This window comes from Aquila chrysaetos, chromosome 2, assembly GCF_900496995.4.
Source record: "Aquila chrysaetos chrysaetos chromosome 2, bAquChr1.4, whole genome shotgun sequence".
NCBI classification, from domain to species: Eukaryota; Metazoa; Chordata; class Aves; order Accipitriformes; family Accipitridae; genus Aquila; species Aquila chrysaetos.
The window spans coordinates 70979946-70985872 of record NC_044005.1 but is presented as its reverse complement, the minus strand read 5'-3'; the positions used below and the strand labels follow the sequence as shown (position 1 = coordinate 70985872).

General features: G+C 45.0%; 1 long non-coding RNA gene across 1 annotated transcript; it reads left to right on the top strand.

Moving 5' to 3' along the window:
- The first annotated feature begins 3016 nt into the window (after positions 1–3016).
- Positions 3017–4833, top strand: LOC121233157. The gene is made up of 2 exons (XR_005931974.1): positions 3017–3463; positions 3964–4833. It is a non-coding gene; the product is annotated as an uncharacterized LOC121233157 (long non-coding RNA).
- Positions 4834–5927: the final 1094 nt, after the last annotated feature.

The window sequence follows — 5927 nt, the reverse complement described above, 5'->3', positions numbered from 1 at the left end:
AAATCCACTTCATTTATCATAATAAAGGGAACATTTTTTTTTTTTTTTAAACCCAGCTTACAGTTCATGCCCTGTGTATGTGTGTCCACCTCTTCATCCCTCCCGGTGACTTCTGACCCTGATGCCCAACTCCAGCTAAGTATGGCAGAAGTGTAGAGGCCTCAGTGATATCAAAGTTACATGAAATTTCCAGAAAATTGGGAGAGCAAATAATTCAAATGTCACCTCTGCTGGGACAGAAGTCTTACCAGATATCAGAGGTCCCAGTAGGGAAGGGGAAAGAGGGACAGAGAGAAAGACAGAAGAAACCAGGCTTCATTTGCTCATTCTGTTGCCCACACTCATTTTATTTTGCATTTTCTTTTAATTTCCTTGTAACTCCTAGCTATCTAAACCTTACTGAGGACTTGAAGTCTAAGTTAGTGTAACGAAAAATTCCTCCCATTAGCTCTCAGTTGCTCTCAGCAAAGTATCAAGAGAGGAGTAGAGATCACTCAGTGTTGACGCTCCACCCCTGACAGGGGTAAAATCTAAGCAGCAAGGACACTGAACATGCCCAGGGAACAAGTCAGCTATGAGCTGGAGCAAGCCCATTCATCAACCAGTTTCACCATATGCTAAGGGAATGCAATAATATACATCTAAATCAGAGACAAATTGCAAAGACTAATTTGTGAACTGGGGCCCCATTCCTTGGAGTAAAGGTCTTTTGCTTCTAATCTATCTCCACTGGCTTTGCCCGTGTAGAAATAACTATGGGAAAAGATATCACAAACGAATCAGGTTCTGCAAGCCTTCTGAGGGCATTACTGACTTCTTCACATGCTCCCATTCAGGAGTCATAGACTCCCTGAACACTCAGTTTCCACCTGAATAGCTTTACTCTCAGCCTACTCTCTTCATCACATGTTATTTTATTCTAGTCTGCCCTGAAATAACAAGGTTTAATTGGCAATCTGGCTCTGATTTACTAATATCTCCTTGTGCATGGAAGGAGACCTCAAATTCTATGCACTCATTCTCAATCAACGTCAGTTTGGTATTAACTCAATGTTATTACATTATTGATTTTATTCATCCCAGGAGCTACATCAATTTATCATGGAATTTACACTTCTTTAACAACCAACACAAATCAAGAACATTTGTGAGGCTTGCGATGTAGACTAGAAAGTTTTTGGAATCTGATCCTCATTTTCCTTTACATTTGTTTAGATTTCCCGTTAATCTGAATTCCTATCTTGCCCCTTTGAACTTTCAACCAACTGTAAATACTTTTGATAAATTTCCGTGCTAAAAACTGTATTGCAACATAGTTCTGAAAAAAAAATGAAAACCAACTGCAAAATACCCAGTGCCTTCCGATGTATTGATATAATTGGTTTGGGGAAAGAAATGGTCGGGTGCTTTATGTTACACAGTGGCCACATGTAAACAATAAAATCTGTTTGTAACCTCAGTCATGCATTTGGTTCTGCTATACACAGTGTAACCATTTGTAGTTTTAACTCATGTCTTGAAGGTGTGTAGCAAATTAAAAGCATAGCAAAGAGTTTGTCCTTTTCCGTTGCATTTTACTGGCTGACTTATTTGCAACAGATGAAGAAATTCTGGGAAAGTTCATTGTCTGTTTCTGCATTTGTTCAGTCTTCCCCTCTGGCTTGACTCTGTGATGGCTGGAGAGATACTGAAAGGATGATGTCAGAAGAGTGGGAAGTGAAAGCTGAAGGGAATTTTAGTCAGATGCTTTGAACTGTTGATTTAAAAAAAAAAAAAATTAGTTAATGTTTACATAGCTGAAATGCTGATTGAGCGTTTGGGAAAAAGGATATGGGACACCAGAGCAGTCACAGCACTGGATGGTGTTAACAGAGGTACATTTTAGAGAACTAAAGCACCTTTACTATCTTCCTTCACACTACAGAGAAACCCACCACTGGCTGGAGTGTAAGGTGCAATTCTAAACTTACTACTCTGTGTAGTAATTTTGTCACTGCTTCTGTATGTTGAGCCTGTTGCTTGTGTCTGTTAGCTGTGTACAGTAAAACCAAAACTTTAAAAATATACTGTTGCTTAGTAGTAAGAGGACAGAGACCAGTCAGAAACACAAGGATGGACTTTACTGAAAATAGAAGGACTAGTTCAGCTGCATTTAACCTAAAGTGCGTGAGTAAGCTAGAAAAGGGAGGATTGCAAAATCTGTGTGTCCACGGCAATGCCACCCTTCAGTGTTACCTAACGTGGTTGGGATTACATCATCAGAACAAACTTTCATCAGTTCATCACAGTTTGGTTATATGACACTGTTTTGAGCTCAGCGAGGAAGTGATGCTTTTATGTATATTTGTCTCCTCCGGAGTATTGCAAAGAGTGTCAGAAACTCCATCCAGCCATAGTTTGCTACAAGGTGCCTTGGGAGAGAAGGACACACCACCCAAAAATATCAAATGAAAAATTCAGGAGCTAGAGGATTCGTGTGGACTTTCTCTTTGAAATCATCAAAGCAGGACTTTCTCAGCCATGTTGCTCAGGAGAGTTTCAGGGACATATGGTACCAGTAGTTCCCACACCAGCATCCTTCTGTTTTGCATCTCATCATTTCACATGGTGGTGAAAGATGGATACCTAGGTACCTGAGTGCTTGCGAGATTTGAAATAGAGGCATGCAGGAGGCAGGGAAGAGAAGACCAAGAACTCCCTCTGGATTTGCCCGGGTAGACAAATGTTTCTATTATGTTTTTACTACTCTGATAGCAGAGCCAGCTTGCATCTGTGCCGGAAGCCTTACACGTGGGCTGTTTGCCTAGTGGTAGCTGTGATGATGGTTAAAGGGTCGTAGTGAGATGCAAGGTCTCTTCTCAGGCTGAGCAGTACAGCGGGAACCCTCCTCCAGGTCAGACCTGAGATCACTGAAAGGCCAGGGAAGCCACAAACCAGAGCAATGCTGCGGCGCTGGGGGCAGCAGGAGGAAACGGGGCGACTGCGAGAGGTGTGATCCGCTCCTGCTGTTCCCCCTCTCCCGGCCAGGGGCAGGGGCTGAGCGAGAAGATGCCACGGAGCTGTAGCAAAAGGCTTGGCACTTGTGCATAGAGACCAGCCAACGCATAGGTTTTGACAAGAGTTGAGATGGTTGCCCAGCCGCTGCTTCAAGGGGCACGCAGGGATGGCAATTTGCCCCGAGTGCCAGGTGCACAGGTAAGCAAGCCCTGGCCTTTGCCAGCTTCTCACACCAAGCCACGGGAAGCCCTGAGCGCTTTTATAAACCCATGCTGCAATTCCGCAGGCACCGGGCAAGAGCAGGCACACGACCGCTATCAGATTAGCCGCTGACCTTATGCTGCCTTCATGCCGCTCGTGGGAGGACGTGATGCAGCAGAGAGGCAGAGCGGCACGGGCGAGCGGCACCTCATCCAGCACCCGACACGCTCGTACAAGGTTAACCCACCAACGATTTTAAACAAGCGTGAGTAGCCAGAGCTAATTTATAAAAGCTTTGCATTGTGTGGCATTTGGCTTGGCACTAGGCACCCTAACGCTGGCTTCAGCGCATTGCTGGATCACAGCTCGGAGATGTGGCTTGGCCGGGGTGTTTGGGTGGGTTGGTAGAGGTGCTTGGCTGTGCGGTGGAGGTTTTGGCATGTTTGCCTTCACTGCCAGTGCTGCAGCACGTGGGCTCCAGCTGCTGCGGCTACAAATCACCAAGCCCCTCAGGCTGAGCCCTTGGGCTCCGCAGGGGTGTCTGACTTGCAGCAGCTGTGCTGTGCAACCTTGAACATTAAAATACCTTCGCTTGTTGCTCAGACTCCCTTGTTTTCCTTTTGCTGGCTCTGTGCAGCTTAGTGCTGCCTCGGGAGTCCTATCAGCAAAGGTCACCCAAGTCAGGTTTCCCCACAAAGAGAACACTTTTCTGACCCTAAACTGTAACCATGGTGATTTGTTTTCTTTTAAATTCCTTTCCCTTAGATTCAATGCTATCTTTAGATGTCATCCTGTTTTGACAAATGTCCGTGTAGTTCCTGATACTATCAGGGAACTGTGGCATGACAAGGACTGGCTTAAGTAACAGCTGCATAACTCTGTCAGGAATGAATGATGCAGCCGGTGCCCTTTCTGGAAACACTCCCATTTTAGAATCATAGAATCATTATTTAAGCTGGAAAGGACCTTTAAGATCATCAAGTCCAACCGTTCAGTGATTCTTGCTCCGACGCAGCATCCAGCAGCCAGTCATGGCCCACCTTGCCTGGGTTTTCATCTTTCCTCTTCCCTCGACCTTGTGCAAGCACCTCATCGCTGCAGAGTTTTGCTCACACTTTGGACTTCACAGCCTGAGAGACTGGAGAGTTGGGATGTACAAGGCTGGCGGGGCAGGTAAATGGGAACAGCAAATGGGAACTGAAGCCTGAAATGGTTAACCCTGATGAGAGCTGGGCTTTTGACCCAGCAGAGTCCCAAGGCATGTTTCCCCAAGGATGATGGGGCTGGAGTATGGGCCTAGAAACGCTCTTCCTGACTTGCAGCAGAGGCCAGTTATGTTCTAGACACTGGTAAAATGGGCTTCCAAGCAGAGGCTGTGGAGATTGAGGGCAAGTGATATATCATCCCCTGAGATTTTGCGGCTGGCACGTAGTTTATGTATCTTTATTCTTTAAAAAATAATTACTGCCTCTGCTGTGGGCTAATATTATGGACAACCTGCAAAATGTGAAACCTGAAGAGTTTTGTTGGCTTTTTTTATTCAAAGAAAACTTTAAATTTGTGGTGCTGAAGCAATACAAGCATTTTTTTGTTTGTTTCTTACAACATTTTGTATTAAACCTCTGATGCTCTGGATATAGTTGCCTGTCTCTCTTCAGGCATGTGTCTACCAAGGGCGCCGTCGCGTGCACCCAGCCATTACCCGTGCGAATACAGCAAATGCTGCCCCGCAGAGCTGTTTTGCCAGCTAGAGGAGGTGCATGGGGCAGCACAGGGGCAGCAAGGCTGTGAGCCTCTCCTCTGGCATCTCCGGCTATTTAAGCACCCTATGCTTAAGGGTGCTCAGAAATCTGACCATTCAAGTTCATACCTCAGAGTCATCAAATCAAAATATTATTGGAAATCTGGCCTAAATTATAGACCATACAGCCTGACATCACCTTCAGCTAAATCATAAGATGACATTTCCTTCCTATAATGGACTGTATAAACCTCAGCTTAAAATGGCGAACAAAATTATCCCATCATTACCCAGCTGATTTAATGCCAACGTGCATTCAGAGGCGCAGAGGTGATCTTTAGCATCGCACATGAACTTTATGTTTCTTTAATTAACTGCATCATAGTGCATGTTGGCAAGAAGCCGTAATGATACTTCATCCTTCCATCGACTGAATGGCAGAAAGTTGCAGGGATAATACTGTCAAAAAACAGACTAGGTCTTGATTTAAGAACTACTCTAAATACCATTAAACAAAAGCCTTTTTAATAGTTCAATATTATATACTCAAAATACTTATGCTGTATGTTTAATAATTCCTTAGTATAAACAGTTGGGACCAAAATCAGTGCTATATCTAGGTCAAATGTAGCTTTCCAAACAATTATTTGGATCCAAATAGCTACGAGCCTTGAGCATCATGCAGGTTGTTTTAGGTAGGAGGTGCAAAGTATGATAAAGTTAGGTCAGTTGTGTTTACTTACAAGAACATAGTTGGGTTTACCTAAGACACAGTGAGGGTTCAGGATGTGTCCGGCTTCCTCTCCAGGGATTGCCCACATGACAGTTCTCAGCTTTTTTTCTGTCTGGCAACGCTCCGTACGTGCCTGGGTGCAGCTCCTTGCCCTGTCCCCAGCCCTCCTCCCGCCTCCGTTTTGCTGCCCTTCGCTCAGCCCCAGGAGCCCTGCTGCTCTCTCCCTGTGTGTGTCCCGACACTGGCTTGATGCTG